The 24,628-nt window shown below is 41.2% G+C and overlaps 1 protein-coding gene across 8 annotated transcripts in view; it reads left to right on the top strand.

Moving 5' to 3' along the window:
• The first annotated feature begins 11,326 nt into the window (after positions 1-11,326).
• The window catches only part of FAM13B (family with sequence similarity 13 member B), a 91,574-nt gene continuing 78,272 nt past the window's right edge, over positions 11,327-24,628 (top strand). For 7 of the 8 annotated variants that reach the window (XM_047850622.1, XM_047850612.1, XM_047850603.1 and 4 more), the window contains exon 1: positions 12,495-12,630. The gene's annotated coding sequence lies outside the window, so the exon portion shown is untranslated. Of the gene's footprint in view, positions 11,344-12,494; positions 12,631-24,628 lie in introns of those variants that run through there. The other variant, XM_047850575.1, reaches the window with a different exon arrangement.

Genomic DNA, 24,628 nt, shown 5'->3' with positions numbered 1-24,628 from the left:
GCCCCCTAACTTCTCTGTGGTTTGCACATTTAGCTCCTACCACTGTGTACAATATCTGGGTGAGAACACAGACAAAACCTCATTTAAGATAGGGCTAAGAAAGAAAGGGGGAATCCTGAAAGAAGGGGAATCCTATTTTCTTGCTTGAGGATAACTTGCCCCAACTCTGAAAAGAGCTAGCATGGAGTTAAGAAAAGCATCACTCCAGGGGTGCTTGGCTGGCTTAGCCAGTAGAGCACATGGCTCTTGATCTTAGGGTTGTGAGTTCGAGCCCCATGTTGGATGTAGAGATAACTTAAAAAAAAATACGCCTGGAAAATTCAAAAAAATATATTAAAAACAAAGAATCATTCTTTTTAAAAAATTTTAATGTTTATTTTGAGAGAGAGAGAGACAGACAGAGTGCAAGTGGAGGAGGGGCAGAGAGAGGGAGACACAGACTCCGAAGCAGGCTCCAGGCTCCAAGCTGTCAGCACAGAGCCCTATGTGGGACTTGAACACAAACTGTGAGATCATGACCTAGGCCAAAGTCAGACACTCAACCATCTGAGCCACCCACGTGCCCCCAAAACAAAGCATCATTCTAATATCCTTCAGAACTCCCTGATTTTTAGATTGTACACAGGGTGAGAATGGTGCTCAAGTACTGGCAAAGCTCTGCACAGAGTGGAAGGGTACTACATTTCATCACATAGCTGAATATTTTACCATTTAAAAAACTGTGAATAATACTTATAGAAGAGTATATAATGTATATGTGTATATATGGTTTGAAAGATACTTATGAAAAATAAGCCCCATGTACTGTCCAACCAGCTTGAAAAGTAGAATATTGCAGAACCTCTGAAGTCCCTTGGTGGGGTTGCTAGCACTGTGGTACAAGATGGGCACTCACAAAGGTCCTACCAAGGGGAGGGAAATCTGCTCCAGGAGGATGGGGCCTTTTCCTCGGGTACAAAGGCTCCACCTGCAGCTAGGCTGTGGATCCCTGGGCTGTTGTTGGCCACATAGAGGCTAGTGCAGCCCTGTTCTTGGGTGAGTGCATATATATGCTCCATACCCTCCACTAGAGGTAACAATTATACTGAATTTTCGGTTAATTATTCTCTCATTTTTCTTGAGCATTATTAAAAAGAAACAACATGCCTGTGGAGTCACCTGTGCTTAGTCCTGCCAAGACTTAATACCTAACCTAACTGCAATTTCAGCCTTTCCCAGGAGTCACATTTTAAAACAGCCAGTCTGGAATTTCCTGGTCCATGCTAGTGAGGTAATCTGCTTGATAAAACCCCAGCTATTCTCAAAGGGATGGTAACTGGGCCTGAAATAATCCACTCTTTGAACTTCCTTGTCCCATCCTGCTTCTGCATATAACAATCTTCCATTTTGAACTCAGAGCTCCCTTCTAATTGGTAGATGGGATGCTGCCCAATTCATGAATTATTTAATAAAGCCAATTTTGTTTACCATATATATATGTATATATATGTATTATATGTATGTATATATGTATTATATGGTACATCATCTTTTTTCCTCCTCAAAACATCATTTGCCTTTGTATTTGTTTTTTACTGTTGTTTTAACGAACTACCACAAACTTAGTGGCTTAAAAAATACAAATTCCTATGTTGGGGCAGAGATTATCTGTGAAGTCTCTACCTTCTCAATTTTGCTGTGAACCTAAAGCTGCTCTAATGTCTTTTTTTTTTTTTTTTTTTTTTTTTAAGGCATTAGGTACTAGGATTAAGCTAGCTGGGAACTCTCTGTGTTATCTTTGCAACTTTTCTATAAACCTAAAATTATTCCAAGATATAAGGTCATTTTTCTTAAAAAAAAAAAAACCCAAAACACAAATTTATTATCTTATAGTTCTATATGTCAAAAGTCTCGATTGTGTCTCACTAGTCTAAAATCCAGGCTCTAGGGGGCCTCTGGAGAGAATCTGTTTTCTTGTCTTTTTTAGCTTTTAGTAGCTGTCCACATTACCATGGCTCCTGCACCTCCCTCTACGCCCACCCCCTTGCTTTTCCAGGACAGCAATGTGGTCTGAGTCAATCTCACATCTAATCACTCCAAAACAAACACAAGATTGTCTGCCCCCCACCCCCAACCTTCAGATACCAATTGCAGGTAGTGGGTCCCTGGGTTACCCCCACTCCTGTCTGACTTGGCTATAAATCAGGGGTGTTCCCATGATTCTCTCTTCAAGTTCAGTAATTTGCTATAATGCTATAATGGCTCACAGAACCCAGGAAAACACTTCACTTTCTATTACTCGTTTATTATAAAGGATATTATAATGGATATAAATGAATAACCAGATGAAGAGGTATGTAGGGCCAGGTGCAGCAGGTTCCTAAGCTCAAGAGCTTCTGTCCCTGAGGAATTTGGGATATACTACTGTCAGAGCCCATGGATGCATTCACCAACCCAGAAGCTCATTAAATCTTATTGTTCAAGTTTTTATAGAGCTTAATCTCCAGCTTCCTTCCCTTCCCAGGAGGTCAGAGGTGGGGCTGCAAGTTCTAACCCCTCTAATCTTTTGGTCTTTCTGGCATTAGCCCCATCCTGAGGTTATCTAGGGGCCCTCTTTAAGTCAACTGATTAGCATGAACTCAGGTGTGATGGAAAAAGGGGCTTGTTATGAATAAGAAAATATACTCCTTTTACCCCTATAACTCAGAAAATTACAAGGGTTTTAGGAGCTCTGTGCCAAGAACCAGGAAAGAGACCAAATATGTATTTCTTATTATATCACAATGTCACACATATACATTATTTATATTCCATATTTGATAACTAGAATACTTGCAGTCATTGCTGATATTATTCTGAAGTTCATTATTTCCTTGTGTGGTTTTTTTGTGATATTTTATTATGAGGTCATATTTCTTGGAACCTTACCTATAGGATTTCCAGAGGATTCACTTTTGCTTATGCAAGGTACAGGATGGAGGGGGGCGGGCACTAACATGATCACCTTTATAGTTTTCAGCTCAGGATTTTCTGGTTCACACCAGTATTGTGAAATTCTGGGTCTCTCAATATGCTTGTAAACTTGTTTAGAGATTCTTAGAGATGAGTTTTCTTTTTATCTACTCCATCCTCAATTAAGTTGGAGACAGATTTCCTTACCCTTTCCTTTGGTAGGTCAAGTTCTTTTTTTCTTGTTCTCCAGTTGAAGATGTGGCCCTTCAGGGATCTTAGTTTGGGAAATTATCCAATGTGAATTATGGACAAGATACCAGAGGCCCAGAGAATATGGATGCCTTATCCAACTAGATGAGATCATAGAGGCTACCCAGATAAGGTGATACTTAGGACACTTGAACTGGAGTTAGGCTTATTGACATAATTACACTCTGTTCCCCAAAAGGCAGGAATCATGTCTAGTGTGTTCACTGCTGTGTCTCCAGAATGTGGCACAGTACCTGGCATATACTATGTGCTCAATAAATATTTTCAAGTGTGTGAATGAGTATGTACTATCCAAGTATTATAGGTGGAGGGAAACAATACACATAAGACAAACAAGAAGAAACAAATAGCAAAATTTGTTGTTAAAAGGCAACAAATTTGCTTACACTAAGGGCCATTTCATTTTTCCACAAGTGTTTTTGTGGTACTTGTTTTTGGTAAGACACTCATTTAGGATACAGGTAGTATCCTACTCTAAAAGGGAAGTAACACACTTGCATAATAACTATAATACATCTCCCTCATGTACAGTTTGGTTTCTCTCTTACTATGAAAGACTGAAATAAGAATGTGAGCCCTCATACTTCAGAGTTTCTCTTCTGATGAGCTGGGAGACTGGAAAAACACTGGATGCTTCTGTAAATCATTATACCTTTGTCTTTAGTGGAAAAGAGCAGTCAGGTGTAAATATTTGGCAAAAATATGGTTGTATATAGAGTGTAATCTGCAAGTATTTGGGCTGTTAGTTTGCCAGAGAAGGTGTGGCCCTAATGAAAGGAATTTGAGGAGGCTGGCTGGTCAAATGGTAGGAGGACCCAAAAACCTCAGGCCTCTAAGGGAGAGGAAAGGTATGCAGAATGGCAAGATCCTCTTACCTGGATTTCTGGCCAAAGGGGTAGCAGAAGGCCCATGCTTTTGTGAAGGTCAAAATCTCAATGAATCTCTGAGCACTTTTTATTTTGTATTTTATTATTATTTTTTAATGTTTATTTATTTTTGAGAGCAAGGGCCGGGGAGGGACAGAGAGAGAGGGAGACACAAATCTGAAAGCAGGCTCCAGGCTCCAGGCTCCAAGCTGTCAGCACAAAGCCCAATGGGGGGCTCAAACCCATGAACTGTGAGATCATGACCTGAGCTGAAGTTGGATGCTTAACTGAGTCACCCAGGCACTCCTCTGAGGACTTTTTAAGTTTCCTTTACATGGAGGGGTGCCTGGCTGGCTCAGTCGGTGGAGTGTACGACTCTCAATCTTGGGGTCATGAGTTCAAACCCCATGTTGGCCACAGAGCCTACATAAAATAAAATAGAATCGGGGCACTTGGGTGGCTCAGTTGGTTAAGCATCTGACTTCATCTCAGGTCATGATCTCACAGTTCGTGGGTTCCAGCCCAGCATTGGGTGAGCTCCACTTCTCTCTTCCTTTCTCTCTCTCCCTCCCTCTCTCTGCCACTCGCTCACTTGCAACCTCTCTCAAAACAAACAAAATACTAGAATAAAATAAAAACCTTATTCCCTACGCTTAGCTAAGCTATTTTCTTCTTACAAATTTTTTTTTCCCTCTTACACAGGTGTAGGAAGAGGGGAGAAGAAAAACAAATATCTTTTTTTTCTTTTTAAGTAAGCTATACCCGCAACATGAGGCTGTAATGCATGACCCCAAGATCAAGAATCACATGCTCTACTGAAAGAGCCAGTCAGGCGCCATCCCCCTTTTTTAAACAATAAAAGTTCTGATTGTGGAAAAAATACCTAGTTGACTATAGGAATTTAATCAAGAAGCCAAAAGAAGTTAGCCTTATAGCTGATGATTTCATTGGCTTATATTATTGACATACACTGAATTCCAAGTGATCAGGCCAAAAATGTGTACTTGGCAGAGATGAGAGTTACTGTCAATTGTTCTAGCTTCCCAAACTGGATGGCACCAGTAGCTGTGTGAGTGAATATGGAAGCTGAAATAAACATTATGTTAACTTTGGTTCTATTCCAAAAACATTCTATTCCAGAGATATGTAAGATAAAGCTTTTTTAGGGCAGAGATCATGATTATATCCCTTAACATAGTACCAGGGCCATAATAGTTGCTCAAGAAATATGTGTTGAATAAATAAATGGCTCAAAGGTTACTTTGGGTTGCTAAGATCAGAACAGTATTTGCCATTATTTTGGATGTTGGCGTGGGATTTGTACACCCTGGAACACTTTCTTCTCTTTGCAGCTAGTAATTTTTTTTGTTTGTTTGTTTATGGAGAACATGCATTCTTGCACACTGGCACAATGGTCCTGGGGAAAGTGGCCCAGATAGGTTCCACTGCATTCCTTAGAAGAGCCAACAATACCACTCTCTAATGGTGAGTTGCTTCTTTATGAGAAAATTTTAATTTTGTTTAGTTTTTAGTCCTTTCTTTTTCCCCAATATACAGGAATACTTCCAGAAAAAGAAAACTAGCTGAGTTTGATTGAATTAGGTAGCATTTTGCTACTTTGTGGGAATCCAGGTAGTTACAACATCATCTTCTAGGCAGTCGATTTTCCTGCACATAAAACTGCATCTATATCCCATCCTTATCAATATATATGTCTTATTCTATAAGTGGGAAGTGTAAATATACTTCCTTATTAGGGAGGAGGTATGCTTATATGTGTTACAATTCACAAGGTTCAGATATCTTAAAAACAGGGGTGCCTGGGTGGCTCAGTCAGTTGAACATCTGACTTTTGATTTTGGTTTGGGTCATGATCCCAGAGTCATGGGATCGAGCCCTGAGTTGGGCTCTGTGCTGAGCATGGAGCCTGCTTGGGATTTTCTCTCTCTCTCTCTCTCTCTCTCTCTCTCTCTCTCTCTCTCTTCCTCTCCTTCTCCCCATCTGCCCCTCTCTCCTGCTTGTGTACTCTTTCTCAAAAAACAAAAACAAAAACAAAAACAAAAAACAAAAAACTTAAATAGTCCCAAGAGTTTGGAGGCTCTTAGTGGTTGTTGGTTTTCATTTAAAAATAGATTTACAAGTATTTAGCAACTTCTGCCAAAAAAGACTTCCACATGGGGCTCATCACTAGCAATAAAAACCCAGATGGTGGCAAAACATCTCCAGAGACTTCTTTAGGTCTCTGAAAGCAGCATAGGAGAGAAGAGTGAAAAATTGGAGTACAGAGCTTATAAAACACTTTTATGTATACCAATTCATTCAGTATTACTTTTCCTATTTTACTAATGGGGACTCTAATGTGCATTTAGGTTAAGTACCTTGCCCAGAGTCACATGGCTACTAAGTGAAAGGGCTAGAACTCAAACACAGGTTTTCTTATTGTAAGTTCAATGTTCTCTAAAAAATTTTTTTTAATGTTTATTTATTTTTGAGAGAGATAAAGAGACACAGTGTGAGCAAGGGAGGGGCAGAGGGAGGGAGACACAGAATCTGAAGCAAACTCCAGGCTCTGAGCTGTCAGCACAGAGCCTGATGAGGGGCTTGGACTCACCAATGGTGAGATCATGACCTGAGTCGAAGTCGGGCGCTTAACCGACTGAGCCACCCAGGTGCCCCATAGGTTCTATGTTCTTATTCCAAGTCTGACATTCATAAGTATTCAATGTTTGTTGTGTTTATTTTACTTTTTTTTTCAACGTTTATTTATTTTTGGGACAGAGAGAGACAGAGCATGAACGGGGGAGGGGCAGAGAGAGAGGGAGACACAGAATCGGAAACAGGCTCCAGGCTCTGAGCCATCAGCCCAGAGCCTGACGCGGGGCTCGAACTCACGGACCGCGAGATCGTGACCTGGCTGAAGTCGGACGCTTAACCGACTGCGCCACCCAGGCGCCCCTATTTTACTTTTTAAGTGATAAAGTTAGTGGGGACGGGATATGTCTTTTTGGCTTTGGCTGACTACTATGGCTCCAATTTCTTATGAGAATGCTATTAAAAAAGATAATAGCAGCCTTGATTGAACAAAAGTTCATCTATATGCTAGTCCTCAAATAGCCTTGGTCTGATATGAGATCAGTAAGGGTGAAGAGGATACTTAAATAATGAAAGTTTCCTTATTGAAGGCACAAGAGAAGGGCTCAACATCCTGCTACAACTAGAAGAGGGAATTCAGACTATTCCATAGTGGGGTTGCACAGAAATTCATTTGCTTTCTCTTTGAATAATAAGGGTGTCGGTTGTGAAGTGACTACAGAGATCTACTCCTTCACTTCAGTATTATCCCAGTGACACTGGTCACCCTGGGGAGTCAGACATGCTGAAGTCCTCCCTGGCATCTAGAATGTGTTCTGGGGTTGCAGGAAGTGTATATTTCTTCCATAGTGATTTGACATATGACTTGACTTCTGAGGGAGATAAAGTCTCTGCTCAGAGCAGGTGGGTAAGGTGTTTGTTTTCCTGGGCTATAAAAGTCATCTCACAAAGAAATAACTACAAAGTTTCACCTGAAGTGATAACTTTCCTGGCAGGGTTTACCTCCAGCGCAAGTCTTAGCAACACACCAATCACTTCTCATCGGGTCCAAAGAGCTATCTGAAATGCTGTTTTGACACTAATTATATATTCAAATGTAACCTCTACATCTATAGGTAAAGCATTTGGAGGGAAAAGGAAGGAAATAAGTGATGTAATTTTGAGGTGTTTTCTTACTTATAGTGACTACCAAATGAAGACATTCTATTTATTGCAAGATGTTACATTTCAGTCAGATAATTCTTTGTTGTGGGGAGGGCTATCCTATGCATTGTAGGACGTTTAGCAGTGTCCTTGACCTCTACCTGCTAGATGCCAATAGCACCGAGAGCTCATAGAAGTGCCTCTAGACATGGCCATAAAAATTATCCCTGGTTGAGAAATATTGTTTTAACTAAAGCAACAGGATATTATGAAAAAAATCCAACAACTCCCCCTACCCTCCAAAAAGCCTACTAAAGTGAGTTCTGAAATGGACTCCCCCTAGAAATAAGGGTTTAGACAGAATCAGGTAGATAACTCTAAATACAACAAGTTATAAAAGGTCAAGTGAGAAAATAATTTTTTGGAGACGGTTGCTGGTATGCTGTGATTCTTACCAGATGCCTGCCTTCCTTTTACCTCAAGCTGAGGGAGAGGAACCTTCAGTGGAACTACTCAGACTACATGAGATGTGCCTCTTGTAGTTAGAGAGGCACAGTGGACCTGTGTCTGATTGCTGCCTGGAAAATAGAGAGGAGCTGAGAGGGGCTGGCAGCTGTTTTGGTGGAAGAGCAGAGGAACGCCCAAACTGCACTGGGTTTGGCCTGTCTTCCCCAGTTTGTTTGGGCAAGGAGTACGTGAGAGATTCACGCAGACCAAGTGTGGACCATACAGAGCCACCGCTAGCCGAAATGGCACCGTGAGAAGGAAGTTCTCTTTCATCCAGACACTTCATACCTTCTATTGAAAAATAGTCCCACTAATTTAGTTTGGACAAAACACTTTATTGCCACCTGCTGGAAAACTGTCAAAATCAATAGACAAATCTCTGGCAAGGATGGTGGGAATGGTACTCCCTAGGGTATGGAGTGCACCACCACGCATAACTATATGGGGTGGCCCTGGGGTCACTTGCAAATGGGCCAGTGTGAGAGCCATCTTAGATCCTATCAGACAGAGTTCTTACAGAGCATAACAAGTTTCAACAGACAAGAAATTGGAAGTGGGCCTCCAGAATGCTAGGGCCTGAAAGAGGAAGTAAAAGAACTGTCAGAACAGAGTGCTTTTGCTGGGTGGATAACCACCAGAGGATGGGGATGCGGGTGGTTTCTAAAGTAACCGTACAAGTATCCATCAGGAAAAAAAAGGTGGCTTTAAACATCTACTATGCCCAAGTGTTAAACCATCACATGGAAGTAAAAGTTAAGAACTTTCCCACTCCCCTTACTTTTCCTCTCTCCGCCTCCCTTTGCCTCTGGTTGGTAAGCTGAGGTAATACAAGAAAGACCAGGCATGATGCCTCTCTCGGGCAAACATTGAGAGAGAAATCCCCAGCTGGAAAAAAGGAAAAAGTGTCATTTTTTGTGACTCAAACACCTTAGGACTTTTTTTTTTTTTTAAAGTAAGCTCTATTCCCACATGGCACTTAAAATCACGACCCCAAGATCAAGAGTCATATAGTCTATAGATTGAGCTAGGCAGGAACCCCTCAAACACCCTAGGAATTTTCTATTCCTAAGAGGGACCATGGAACCCAAGGAACCCGCCTGAACCAAGTGTATAATAAATGTACTTCCACTGCCCAGGTTTAAAGGGATGGTGAAAGATGAAAATAAAGGGGTTTTGTTTCATTTCTTAAATTTTTGTTTACAAAAATTTTTAATGTGTATTTTTGAGAAAGACACTGTGAGCGGGGAAGGGCAGAGAGAGAAGGAGACACAGAATCTGAAGCAGGCTCCAGGCTCCAAGCTGTCAGCACAGAGCCCAACCCGGGGCTTGAACCCACAAACCACGAGATCATGGCTGAGCCCAAGTCAGATGCTTAACTGACTGAGCCAGTCAGGTGCCCCTTGTTTTTGTGTGTGTGTGTGTGTGTGTGTGTGTGTGTGTGTGTGTTTATGTTTATTTATTTTTGACAGAGAGAGACAGAGTGTGAGCAGGGGAGGGGCAGAGAGAAAGGGAGACACAGAATCTGAAGCAGGCTCCAGGCTCTGAGCTGTTAGCACAGAGCCCAACTTGGGGCTCGAACTCACAAACTGTGAGATCAGGACCTCTGCCAAAGTCGATGCTTAACCAACTGAGTCACCCAGGCACCCCTTGTTTTGGTTTTTTTTAAATGATACTCCTGAATCTTGCATAGATTCATACTGGTCACATATAACACTGGTTACATGTTATAAAGTAGGATCTGGAAAAGATATCTTCCAAAGACATGTTTTTGAGTTTTACAGGGGAAAATGGTCATCAAATTAATTCATGTTTTTGGGAGCCCATACTTTGGGAGTGGGTGCAAGGCAATCTCTGTCCTCTGGGAGCCTACAGTCTTGGGTTTCATACTGGAGAGTAATGTCCCTATTACAGTCAGTTATGTCAACAAGAGCCTGTGTTGCATAGGCAGGACAGGTACAAGAAGGTTTTTACTCTAATAATTTACTCTATTTTACTTGCTTACGATTAAGCTTTAGAAGCAATCATGTTGCCCCTGTTCTTCAAGGATGTAACCACAAGTAAAGCTTCCATTTAAGATGTTCAAAGAAAGATGCAAGGCTGAATGCATAGGCTGCATCTTTTTTTTTTTTTTAAATGTTTGTTTATTTTTGAGAGAGATGGAGGGCGGACAGAGAACCTGAAGCAGGCTCCAGGCTCTGAGCTGTCAGCACAGAGCCTGATGCAGGGCTCAAATCTGAGGACTGCAAGATCATGACCTGAGCCCATGCTGGCCGCTTAACTGATTGAGCTACGCAGGCACCCCATGAATGCATAGGCTGCATCTTGATTGGGCTGCTGTGGAACTGGGGCCTATCTGGTCCTCAGTTTGGCAAGATTCAGAAACTTACATTTCACTTCATTTAAGCCTAATTAGTCTCTGCGAAATTAATTTGGATAAAACAACTTTATAACTCAACCCAGTGAACAGAAGCTGATTTATAACCCTCAGGTGAATTTATTAATTGAGAAAGAGTATATACAACTAGTTTAACTAGTACCAGTCATGTCCATTGTCTTGGACAATTGTTTCTCAGCGGGTTTATTTACTCAAGACCCCTTAAGTGATGGGAAGACTAATTCAGAGTATGTGTCTTTGCATGTTCTTAAGGGATATCCAGAATTTAACTTTGCTAGTATATAAACTCAATAAAGGCAGAGATCTTATTTGCTGTAAGTATTGAAAGACTAGACACAGTAAGCATTCAGTGGGTATTTACTGAGTGAGGGATTGAATTTGAATTGAATTTTTACCTGTCCTGATAATAGGTATTGATCCTGGTCATTAGAATCAGTAGCCTCTCTCCTGGACAGAGTGGAAGCCCACAATACATTCTTATTCAGATTCTGCTGGTTCTAGATTCTTTATGGACCCCACCCTTCCTTTATGACAGCATCAACTAAGCATGTGACACTGAAGGTACAGATGACTTATTTCACTGATGAAATCTGGGAGCTACTCTGGCCTCTGTAACACATTTACAGATCATCTCACACGGTGACTTTTTTTTCTTTTTTAAAAAAAATTTGTTGCAAGTTCTATGAGGCTTCTTGTTTTACATTTTCTGGGTTACTAACTTGCACCTCAGGCAAGCAGGAGACAACCGAATTGTGGTCATTTGTATTTTTACAGAAAACCAGACTTCTTTTTGCAGGTGTGGCTTTATCCGTCATCCAGGGGTACAAAAGCAGAACATTGCGTTTTACTCAATGGAAGATGCCAAAGCCTTTATTTAACACACTAAAGCAAAGAAGAGATTGGCTGAATATTCACACCTTTGTGAGCTCGTGGGAGCTGCAGGGTCGGTCTGGGTGGCTATGCGAGAAGTACCGACTCCCTAGACTCATAGGGCGCCTCATTCTTTATGCCTCCTTGCAACTCTGCCTTTGAAACTGGTTTAGTGTAGCAAACTCTCTGTGAACATGTAGCCTATTAACTTTCATATTCCCCGATGGTTTCAGCACCAGAGGCATATATGTTCTCTCTGGAGTCTGGGGCATGTCCTTAAGTGAAGAGGAAGGGTGGCGGGTGGGCAGGGTTCCGGATCTGACCCCCAAAGCTGGGAATGGGAACGTTGAGTCACTGCTTCGGCCTGCTTGGCGGTTTTCTGTTAAGGTCTCCGTGCTCCTCACCTGGATAAGGGCACCTGGGTTTTTCTAGTCTTCTGCAGGAAGGCATGGCCCCCTCTGCAGAGACCAGGGGAAACGTCGGTCTTCCAGTTTTTTCTTCTATCTTCTTTCCAACCTCCTCAAACTGAGGACCCCAAATACCTCCCTCAGGCCCGCGCCCGGCTTCTCGCACCCTAACTCAGGGGCCCAAGTTTGGGGCGGGAGGAGGTTAACTCCAGAGCACGCAGACTCCCGGGCTGTGGCCAGAAGCTTTGGGGAACCCCCAATCGAGGCGCGCTCGCCCGGCCTCTGTAAGCGGGCCCGCCCCGCCCCCTCCCACGCACGTCACGTCCGGTCCGTCCCCCGCCCGCCCTCCGCCCTCCGCTCTCCTCCCGCTCGCCGTTAGGGAGGGTCTGCGCCTCAGCCACTGCTTCAGTCACCGCTCCTGCCCCCTCTTCCACGTCTTCGCCGCCGCCACCGCCGGGGGCATCCGGGGGTCGCTTACCGGGCTGGCCCCGCGCCGCAGCCGTCGCTTCAGCGTCCCGCCAGCGGCCGCCACAGGAGGAGGCTCGCCGGCCGCGGAGCCACCCGGGGACTCAGTTCTCGCTCTATTGCCGTCGCCGCAGGTCCTGGAGAAGCGGCCGCGGCCGGGGGACGGGGCGTCGCGGTTCCAACGGTAGGTGAACGGACGGGTACCATTATCTGCGCATGCGCGGGTCGCCCAGGGCCGCGGCCCTCCCCCCTCTGCGCCCCCCAGCGCATAGTACCACCCGCGCGGTGCTCAAGGGCGTTGCTTGTTGGGGTGCCCAGGCTGGGAGAGGTGCCCTGAAGATGGGCTAGTACGTAGAGCGGGCCCCCTTTCTGCTCGAGCTTGAAGAGATGAAGCCTTGCCCGGGCTGCTTGCGGGGGGGTGGGGGGGTGTGGCAGTCTTCGATTTTTCAGTCGCTGCAATGCGCGTGAGCGGGTGTGCCTTCCTACCTCCTAGCTTCCCCAAACTCCAAGGCACAGCAACCTACGCGTTTGCTAGCCTTCTCTGTGCACCAGACTGCGCCACTTCCCTGCCACTTCCTTGATGCTGTTCTGTGAAGTCAATGCAAAGAAAAAAAAAGTGTGGTTTAATCTGGGCTAAACTACCCCCCCTCCCTTTTTAAGATCACGTGAGATGAGTGGTTGCTGACTTCCTTAAATCGCTCACAGAATATAGCCAAAATTGGGCTGTTGGTACACTGGGGACTTGTCTAGAATGCACTCTGAATATGCAGACCAGAGGGGGCACAGCGTTAAGTTTCATATGGGGCGACTGGTTTCCGAGATAAGGTTATATAGGAAATTGAATCTATTGGCACACTTGAGAAATTAGTAAACTTTTATTTGTAATCAATTAAAAATCAAACTGACTTTTAGAACGGTCGTTGCAGAATTTCATTAGGTTCCGCATTGTGCCTTCTAATCATTGAGAGCAGTACCTCAAGTTGGGCGTTTACCTTCCTTTCAAGGAGCTGATAATCTAAAAATGATAACCCGATCCACAATAATGTACACTGTGGACATTAAATGACTGAAATGCACTTACCTTTAAAGGCAGACATTAGGGGCGCCTGGGTGGCGCAGTCGGTTAAGCGTCCGACTTCAGCCAGGTCACGATCTCGCGGTCCGTGAGTTCGAGCCCCGCGTCAGGCTCTGGGCTGATGGCTCAGAGCCTGGAGCCTGTTTCAGATTCTGTGTCTCCCTCTCTCTCTGCCCCTCCCCCGTTCATGCTCTGTCTCTCTCTGTCCCAAAATAAATAAACGTTGAAAGGCAGACATTAAATGGTAGTTTGAATTAATGACTTTCTGGGTTAATGTAAGGCTAGGTCTTCAATTTTGCTTTTTGCAAGTATAGTAGCGGTACTTGTTGGCCTGGGTTTCTCACAGGTACTGTGCATTTATTAATTACTTGTTGATGAAATTGAATGGTCACTATTTGTATGTCCATTACGAGCCCCTTCTTTATTAATCTATGCTGCCTTTAAAATTAGGGCAGTATTTTCTCCAGTTGTGTCACCAGGTAGGGATTTTTGACACAGTGTGCTTAAATCCTTAGGTGTAGAAAGGCGTATCACAGTGTCACAAAATTCTTCACTAAGTAAATTTTACAGTGTTAGAATGTGATTGTTTTTAGGACAGAAAATGACTGAAATGAATGCATTATGACTTGTCAATTTTCCCTCACCAGTACAATGACAGCTTCTTTTATTATCACTTATGGATAACCTCCATCTACATGGCTTCCTCTTCATTTTACACTAACTTTAATATTGGGGAATATAATAGTATAAATTACTGTAGCTATACTTGGGGGAAAAATTGTAAATATACATAACAATTTATGATTTTAACCATTTTTTAAGTGTACAACTTATGGCATTAAGTATATTTACAATGTTGTGCCACCATCACCGCTGTGTATTTTGAGAACTTTTTTTTATTATCCCCGATAGCAACTCTGTAGACAGTAATTCCCCATTTTCTCCCCTGCCCAGCCCTTGGTAACCTTTATTCTATATTCTGTTTCTGTAAGTTTGCCTGTTCTAGGTAGCTCATGTAGGTGAAATCACATAGCATTTGTCCTTTTGTGTTTGGCTTATTTTATGTAGCATGTTTTCAAGTTTCATCTATGTTATAGCTTGTATCAGAATTTACTTCCTTTTTAAGGCTGAATTCCATTGTATGTGTATAGAACATTTTATTTATCTGTCGATGGACATTTGGATTGTTTCTACCTGTTAAAAAAAACCAAAATTCAATTGAGTAAATTTTAACAGTCTTATGGGTTTTATTCAACTATTCATGAATCAGGCAGCATCCCATCTAGCAGACTGAAAGGAGCTCTGAGGAGCTGTGCAAAATGGAAGGCTTTTAAAGCCAAAGGAGGCAGGACAAGGAAGTTCTAGCAAAGAGTGGGTTGTTTCAGGCAGTTTACCATACTTTGGTAGGCAGCCTGAGTCTATCAGGCACATTACCTCACTAGCGCTGACCAGGAAATTCCAGACCGACTAGTTAAGATTACATTCTTGGGGAAGCAGTTAGGTGGGTAGGTAGATACTATCTCTTGGTTTGGTGATGTAGGCTTAGCCCAGGTGACTCAGTTTTGGACCTGTTATCTTTTTTTTTTTTTTTTTTTTTTTTACACGTAGGCTCCATGCCCAATGTGAGGCTTGAACTCACGGTCTCAAGATCAAGAGTCCTATGTTCTACTGACTGAGCTAGCCAGGCACCCCCTGTTGTCTCTTTTTTAATACTTGTATTAACTTTTGTGAATAATGCTACTGTGAATATTGGTGTACAAGTGTTTGTTTGAGTCCCTGCCTTTGATTCTTTTGGGTAGGTACCTAGCAGTGGACTTGCTGGGTTATGTGGTAATTCTATGTTTAACTTTTTGGAGAAACATACAAACTGTTTTCCAGGGCTGTTGCACCATTTTTCATTCCTGTTAGCCATGTACAACTGTTAAGTTTTCTCCACATCCTCTCCAGTAGTTGTTACTTTCCTGTTTGTTTGTTTGTTTGTTTGTTTGATAATTGCCCTCTTAATAGGAGTGAGCTGATATTTCACTGTGTTTTTGAGCTGTGTTTTTGTGTTTTGTGTTGTGAGCTGTGTTTTTGATTTTTATTTTCTCAAGAGATAAAGATGTTAAGCATCTTTTCATTTATATATCTTCTTTAGATAAATGTCTTCACATCCTCTGGTCATTTTTGGATTTTTTTGTTTTGTTTATTTGTTTTTACTTTTATTTTTTATTTATTTTTCTTTTGAGACAGCGTGAGCAGGGGAGGGGCAGAGGGAGAGAGATAATCCCAAGCAGGCTCCACACTGTTAACACAGAGCCTGACACTGAAACGGTGAGGTCATGACCTGAGCCAAAATCCAGATGCTTAACTGACTGATCCACTCAGGTGCCCTGAAAAAAAAAAAAAAAAAAAAAAAAAAAAAAAAAAAATATATATATATATATATATATTTTAATTTGAGAGAGAGAGTGTGCCAGCTCCAGGAAGAGGCAGAAGGAGAGAGAAAATCTTAAGCAGACTCCATGCTCAGTGTGGAACCCGACATGGTTCGGTCCCACAACCCTGGGATCATGACCTGAGCTGAAATCAAGAGTCGGACATTCGACTGACTGAGCCACCTAGGCACCACCTAGGCACGGAAATTTCTGTTTTATACATGGATAAACAGTGGAGGGACTGATTATATCTGAAAAATATTTCCATTTATATGTTAGATCACTATATTTTTTATTTTCAAATTTTTATTTAAATTCTAGGTAGTTAATGTATAGTGTGATTTTGGTTTCTGGAGTAGAATTTAGTGATTCATCACTTACATAAAGCAACCAGTGCTCATCATAAGAAGTGCTCTCCATAGTAGCCATCCCCCATTTAGCCCATCCCCCAACCACCTCCATCAATCCTGTTTGTTCTCTCTTTTTTCTCCTTCCCATAAGTTTATTTGTTTTGTTTCTTTAAATTCCATATATGAGTGAAATCATGGTATTTGTCGTTCTTTGATTTATTTTGCTTAGCATAATACACTCTAGTTCCATCAACATCATTGCAAATGGCAAGATTTCATTCTTTTTGATGGCTGAGTAGTATTCCATCGTATGTGTATGCCACATCTTCTTTACCATTCATCAGTTGATGGACATTAGGGTTCTTGCCATAGTTTAGCTATTGTTGATAATGCTGCTGTAAACATTGAGGTGCATGTACCCCTTTGGATCTATTTTATTTTTGATGTTTATTTTAGAGAGCACACGTGAGCAAGTAGGGGAGGGGCAGAGAGAGAAGGAGACCAAGGATCCAAAGCGGGCTGTGCGCTGACAGTAGAGAGCCTGATGTGGGGCTCCAGCTCATGAACTGTGACATCATGACCTGAGGTGAAGTCAGATGCTTAACCTACTGAGCCACCCAGGCTCCCCTTGAATCTGTCTTTTTGTATTCTTTGTAGGGTAATTGCTGGATCATAGGGTAGTTCTATTTTTAATTTTTGGGGAACCTCCATACCATTTATCAAGGTGGCTGCACCTGTTTGCATTTCCATTAACAGTGTAAGAGGGTTCCCCTTTCTCCCCATCCTTGCCAAGATCTCTTGTTTCCTGTGTTACTTTTTGCCATTCTGACAAGTTTGAGGTGGTATCTCATTGTAGTTTTGTTATCTATTTCCCTGATGGTGAGTGATGTTGAGCATTTTTTCATGTGTCCATCAGCCATCTGAATCTGAATGTCTTCTTTGGAAAAATGTCTGTTCTTGTCTGTTCATGTTTCTTAACTGCGTTATTTGTTTTTTGGGTGTTGAGTTTTGATAAGTTCTTATAGATTTTGGGTATTAACCCTTTATCAGCTATGTCATTTGCAAATATCTTCTTCCGGTCCATAGGCTGCCTTTTAGTTTTGTTGATTGTTTTCTTCCCTGTGCAGAAGCTTTTTATCTTGAAGTCCCAATAGTTCAGTTTTGCTTTTGTTTCCCTTGCCTCTGGCTACGTGTCTAGTAAGATATATTTAGAACTCAACCAGTTGTATGTCAGTACCAAGAACTTTTTCCCATCACTTTGATATTACAAAAGTATATCCATTAAATAAATGCTGTCTTCCCCACTGAGTAAGATTACTTCTCCTAAGCTTCCCTTTATTTTGTTAAGTGTTTTATTAAAATGGCTAGGGGCAGAGGAGGGTATTAGTTGACAGGGAAAAGGAATTGTAGTATGTACACATAAACTTGACCTGTATGAGTCACTGTTCCCCAAGTCAGACAGTAGGCTAATAGGTGAGTAGGTTCAGTTTGAGAGCCTTATAGAAGACATGACTGAAGGATATTTGAAATGGAATGTAAAAAGGTAAATTTACCATCAAATCATGTGGTACATTGAATGCATACTAGTAGTAATGGGATTACAAGAGTAACTCATTATCAGATTGATTTATTCTTTCACAGATATTTATCTTCTTCTAAATGCCAGAGTTAACAAGCAATCACTTGGTGATGGTTGCATAACTTGGTAAATTTATTAGATAGACATCATTGTATACTTGAAAAGAGTGAATTCTATGGTATGTAAATTATACCTTAATAAAGCTGTTTTTTTAAAAAAACAACCTACCAGCAGACTTGAAGGAGCTTATACTCTCTTGGAAGAAATAGACATTAAACACAGAAAGGAGTGTATAATAAAATGAATGCTTTGGAGCCAAGGAATGATATGTCTTGAGACAATTTCACAGGGAGAGATCATTAGATGAGTGGGTTGGAGAAAGCCCCTCCAAGAATGGGAGTTGAGTGAGAGCTGAAGATGAGTAGGATGAAGGGGGGGGGGGATATTTTAGGTGGATGAACCAGAATGTGTAAAAAGTCTTAGCTTGAGGAAAATGCACTGGGTTGATTAGATAATTTAATGAAATTTACTGGATTATGCTAGAGGGAAATACTTCAGTCTTTTCTGTCAGGTTATTAGCTAGCTCTAGTATGTTTTCTTTTCCTAATGTATATGATGTATGATAATTCTTATGTCTTTGATTTTTAAACAATTTTCAGAGAGATGTCTGTTGAGTTTATTATTGCCCTTTTTAGGAATAGAAAAACAGAAATGTTGAGCTTTTTACTTGTTCTTAAAATATTTATTTTTGCTTTTGTTTATCAAGCTGCTGTTCCATACATTTGGAGAAAAAAGTAAAAACTGAAAACTAAAAAAATTTGTTTTTAGTGCTGTAGTTGATATTTAATGTTATGTTAATTTCAGGTGTATATCACAGTGACTCAGCAATTCTATACATTATTCAGTGCTCACCACCTTGTGTGGTCACCATTTGTCACAGTGTTATTACAATATCATTGATATATTTTCTGTGCTTTATTTTTCATCTCTGTGACTTATTTTATAACTAGAAGTTTATACCTCTTAATCCCCTTCGCCTATATTGCCCATCCCTGGCAGAGTTGCCCCTTACAGCTGCCAGTTCTCTGTAATTATGAGTCTGTTATTGTTTATTCTAGAACTATATGAATGTAAGTTAAGTCATATGGTATTTGTCTTTCTCTGACTTCTTTCTTTTAGCATAATATCCTGTGGGTCCATCCATGTTGTGGCAAATGGCAAGATCATGTTCTTTTTTTTATGCCTGAGTAAAATTTTTTTTTTTTAATGTGTAAGCAATACTCCATTGTGTGTGTATATGTGTGTTTATACCACATCTTTATCCATTCCTGGGATACTTGAGTTGTTTTCATATCTGTTCAGATATGTTCAGGATCCTGTTCAGATCCTGTTTCATATCTGTCCTGTTTCAGGTCTGTCCTGTTGTAAATAATGTGGCACTAAACATAGGGGTGCACATATATTTTTGAATTAGTGTTTTCATTTTCTTTGGTTCAGTGTCCATTAGTGTGAAAACCACTCGTTGTTTTACATGGTAGCTGCTTAATTGTTGGGGGAGGAAGTGGGGGATGGAGGTTGGTGGGACAGGAACTTTGTGGTCCGCATTTGGAAAAAAACCACTAGTCACAGTGAATTTAAAATTTGGAAAGGCAGGGGCTCCTGGCTGACTCAGTAGAGCATGTGACTCTTCATCTTGGGACTTCAAACTTTGAACCCCATGTTGGGTGTAGAGATGACTTTAAAAAAATAATTTATTATTTTTATTTTTTTAAACCTTATTTATTTTTGAGAGAGAGAGAGAGAGAGAGAGAGAGAGAGAGAGCAAGCGAGTAGGGGAGGGGCAGAGAGAGGGAGGAGAGAGATAATCTCAAGCAGGCTCTGTGCCCTTAGCTTAGAGCCTTGTCACAGGGCTCGAACTCACTAATTGTGAGATCACGACCTGAGCAGAAACTAGAAGTCAGACGCTCAATTGACTGAGCCACCCAGTCACCCCAAAAGTAAAATCTTTAAAAAAAAAAAAAAAAACTTGGAAAGGGAAAGAAACCAAAATTTATTATTTATTTACTTTTTTTTAATTTTTAAATTTATTTGAGAGAGAGAGAGAGAGCATGTGTGCACATGTTCGAGTGGGGAAGGGGCAGAGTGAGAGAGAGGGAATTCCAAGGAAGCTCCGTGTTCAGCATGGAGCCCACTCGGGGCTCTATCCCATGACTCGGATCATGTTGTGAGCTGTAATCAAGAGTCAGACACTCAACTGACAAAGCCACTAGGGACACCAGAAGAAACTCAAATTTCGAATCAGATAAGATGAGAGAATTTTTACATGAAAAGCATGTACAAAGTACTCAAGTTTTTTGTAAATTACTTTCTGTATGTCTTCATACATTTCGGTGAAATTTTAAACAAAATTTTCAGTGATGATTGTGGTCATTGTTTCCTGAAAGCATCCACTTAAAAGGTAGCAGTCTTAAGGGGCACCTGGGTTAACTCAGTCGTTTATTAAGTGTCCGACTTGGGCTCAGGTCATGATGTCACAGCTCGTGGGTTTGAGCCTGATGTCAGGCTCTGTGCTGACAGCTCAGAGCCTGGATCCTGCTTTGGATTCTGTGTGTGTGTCTGTCTCTCCCTCTCTCTCTCTCTCTCTCTCTCTCTCTCTGCCCCTCCCCTGCTTGTGCTCTCTCAAAAATAAACACACACAAAAAAGCAGTCTTAGGTTTCTAGTCATTAGTTCAGTGACTTTGAACCAGTTTCTTCAGCTTTCTGAGATTTTTTGTTTGTTTCTTCTGAGAGAGGGAATGATGATCTGTCTGCTTTTCTCAAGATCTTGAATTTGAGGATTCATTTGGATAGTGAACTGGAAAGTACACCAGAAATGATAGCATCTGTTCAGATATTGGAGTTCTGCTTTTGTTTGGTGTTTACAACTGGGAAAACAAAGATGAAGTCATATCTTTTGCTCTCAAATTTTATAATCTAGTGAGGAAGACACATAAAAAATAAGTTTATTAAGTGTTTTTTTTGTTCATGTGGTAGTTTTATTCCCCCTGCCAGAGCAGTTTTTACACAAGTTTGTGCAAAAAGAGAAATGTTCTGATTTCAAGGGACCCATTTTGTTAAAACACGTTGTGGAATTGCCTATAATACCCCGTACATGAAAAAAAATGAAGTGTTATAGTTTTGTGTTAATGTGCAATAAGAAACGATAAGCTAGTCTTCTTTAAACCTTGCTCATTAGTTTGGTAGGTGCTACGTGTACATGTTTTCAGTAGAAAAGAGGTTAAAGGTTACTAGAAGGGAGGAGTCTTGAGTCAAAAGTTATCAAAATTGAGATTATGTGCACATATTTAACTGGCTAGAATATGTAGTTGCTGTTATGCGTGTATGCTTTCTCAGATATTTTGTGTCACCTTTTATTTTTTAATATGTATTTTTGAGGGGGGGGAGGGGCAGAGAGAGAAGGAGACACAATGTGAAGCAGGCTCCTGGCTCTGAGCTGTCAGCACAGAACCCGACTTGGGGCTTAAACTTGTGAACTGTAAGTTCTTGCCCTGAGCCAGCATTGGACGTTTATCCAACTGAGCCACCCAGGCGCCCGATCACCTTTTAAATTGTAGTGCTGTTTTAAAAAAAGGGCCACTCTTTGTGCTGATACTTAGTGTGAAGAGTTAATTTAACTGTTAGGCACTTTGATTTAGTGGAAAATGATGCTACGTTAGTGGACCAGGGAAACTGGAGTGCATGTACGAAAAGGGAACCCATTGGGAGCCATCTTCTAGTACATTACAGGCTTACCTTTTAATCAGACAAGCATTTCAAGTGCCACCTTTCCTCATACTTTCATAAGCAGGATTAGACATCCCTGTACCACACTTTGCTGTTTCTCATGCATTGATGTTGAACAATGTAGAACTCTAGTTCTCACTTACAGATAGCTCAAGAGGTTATCCTTTGGGGAAGTTTTTTCACCTAATCTTTGAGACTAACTCCAGGTACCTTGGTTTTTTGAATCAGAATTGTGGTGGCTTTCCAAGTAAATGTGAAAGTAGTCTTTTGCCTTTTTAATAGTGCTTGTTTTATTTTTATTTAAAATAAATTATTTTTGAGACTGTGTTCATGCACAAGCAGGGAAGGGACTGAAGAAAAGGAGACAGAGAATCCCAAGTAGCCTTTGTGCTGTCACTGCAGAGCCTGACCCTGGGCTTGAACTGACAAACTGTGAGATTATGACCTGAGTGGAAATCAAGAGTTGGGACGCTTAACTGACTGAGCCACCCAGGTGCCCCTATTTTTTAATCTTATTTTATTTTTATTTTTAATTTTTTTTTCAACATTTATTTATTTTGGGGACAGAGAGAGACAGAGCATGAACGGGGGAGGGGCAGAGAGAGAGGGAGACACAGAATCGGAAACAGGCTCCAGGCTCCAGGCTCCGAGCCATCAGCCCAGAGCCTGACGCGGGGCTCAAACTCACAGACCGCGAGATCGTGACCTGGCTGAAGTCGGACGCTTAACCGACTGCGCCACCCAGGCACCCCTCTTATTTTATTTTTAAAGTAATCTCTGCTCCCAGTGTGGGGCTCGAACTTACAACCCCGAGATCAGGAGTCACATGCTCTACTGACTGAACCAGCCAGGCACCCCCAATAATGCTCATTTTAATGTTCTGGTTTGTTAAGACTTAAGTAAGTTTCATTAGAAAGTGCAGTTAGATCCAGCAGCGTATTTTAGCATTACGATTTACAAATTTTGAGGTTAGTAGCTGAGTGACTTGAGGCTCACAGTGCTTTCAGCTTTTATATATGTAAAAGGGTAATAGTGTCTGCTTCATAACATTATTCTAGGTATGAGAAATAACTTGTAAAGTGCTTTAGATACTCCATAAGTAATAGTTGGTTTCCCTTCTTGATTTGGTTATCTTTGGTTGTTGTTATTGAGGAAAATAGATATGACAGCCATTTTTGATGTTTTCTTAGTTTTTAATTACTTAAGGAGATGTTCCTTCTTGCTAATTTTGAATAGACAGCATTGTTTATGTCTTTATGCAACATATATTTGAAAAACTACATTCTGTGTCAGTCTTTGGGTGAGGCCTTTAGTGTTACAAAGATGAAATGACAGGCTTCCTACCTTCACTCATCCTCTCTATTGAAGAGATATACTTTTAAATTTTATGGGACAGTTGCTAAAAAGGGTACACTAGGAGCAAAGGAGAACTGTCTGCTTCAGAAAATCAGGCAGTGTTTGAGAGGAAATGGGAGTTGGACTCAAAGAACAGAAGTTTGGTGAACAAGGTGGTGGTTGGTTATGGTATTGTTAGGACTCTAAGCACAGAAAATGATATGTGCAAAGCCTGAGAGGTATGGACTGTGAACTTCAAGTAAATTTAAGTATTGCTGGATAGTAGAGTGAGGTGGAAGAGTGGCAGGAAGGGAGATTTTACTGGTAGTTGAAGTACTTGTATGTAGGTTATGCAGTGGAGTTTAGGGTTTAACTTGTATGCCAGAGGTTCTTAAATCTTTCTATGCGTTATAATCACCGGAAGAGTTTATTAAACATACAGAGGCCCAGACCACGCTCTCAAGGATGCTGGATTGGGGTTGTGGCTTTGCACTATGTATATTGAGCAAGCCCCTCCCTCTCTGAGATGATGTTAGAGAAACAGTGCTGTAGGTCACTTGGTCTCAGAAGTGAGGTACTGGCGCTTTTTTTTTTTTTTTTTAATGTAAGTATGGCTGACATATAATCCTGTATTAGTTCCAGGTGTTCAATATAGTGATTTGACATTTATATACATTATGAACTGCTCGCAGCAGTTAAGTATAGTTACCCTCTGTCACCAAAAAGTTATTACATTATTATTGATTGTATTCGCTGTTGTGTACTTGTCATCTCTGACTTTATAATTGGAATTTTGTGCCTCTTAATTCCATTAAACGATTTTGCTCATCTCCCCACCTTACTACCCTCTGGCAACTACTAGTTTATTCTATGTATTTATGAGCCTGTTTCTGGCTTTTGTTTGTTTGCTTGTTTTTAAATTCCACATGCAAGTGAAATTGTGTGGTACTTTAAAAAAAATTTTTTTTGTAATGTTTATTTTTGAGAGGAAGAAAGACAGAGTGTGAATGGGGGAGGGGCAGAGAGAGAGAGGGAGACACAGAATCTGAAGCAGGCTCCAGGTTCTGAACTGTCAGCACAGAGCCCAACGCGGCGGGGGCCTGAACTCACAAACGTGAGATCATGGCCTGAGCTGAAGTCAGACGCTCAACTGACTGAGCCACCCAGCTGCCGTGAATTGTGTGGTACTTGTCTTTTTCTCTGACTTAAATCACTTAGTTTAATATCTTCTAGGTCCATCTGTGTTGTTGCAAATGGCAATATCATCTTTTTCATGGCTGAGTAATATTTCATTATAGATACTGCATATTTTTTATCCATCCATTCATAAATGTGCAGTTAGGTTGCTTCCTTATCTTGGTACTGTGTATAGTGCTGCAGTAAGCATTGGAGTACATGTATTTTTTGGGAATAATGTTTTCATTTTCTCATAAGTGAGATTACTGGATTGTATGGTATTTCTGTTTTTAATTTTTTGAGGAACCTCCGTGCTGTTTCCCATATTGATTGTGCCACTTTACTTTCCTACCAGCAGTGCAAGAGGGTTCCCTTTTCTCTAAACACTTGACAACACTTGCTACTTCTTTTTGATAACTTACCATTTTGACAAGTGTGAGATGATACCTCATTGTGGTTTTGATTTA

This window comes from Prionailurus viverrinus, chromosome A1 (genome assembly GCF_022837055.1).
Source record: "Prionailurus viverrinus isolate Anna chromosome A1, UM_Priviv_1.0, whole genome shotgun sequence".
NCBI lineage: Eukaryota > Metazoa > Chordata > Mammalia > Carnivora > Felidae > Prionailurus > Prionailurus viverrinus.
Note: the sequence above shows the minus strand (reverse complement) of the source record. Positions and strands in the feature narration are given on the sequence as shown.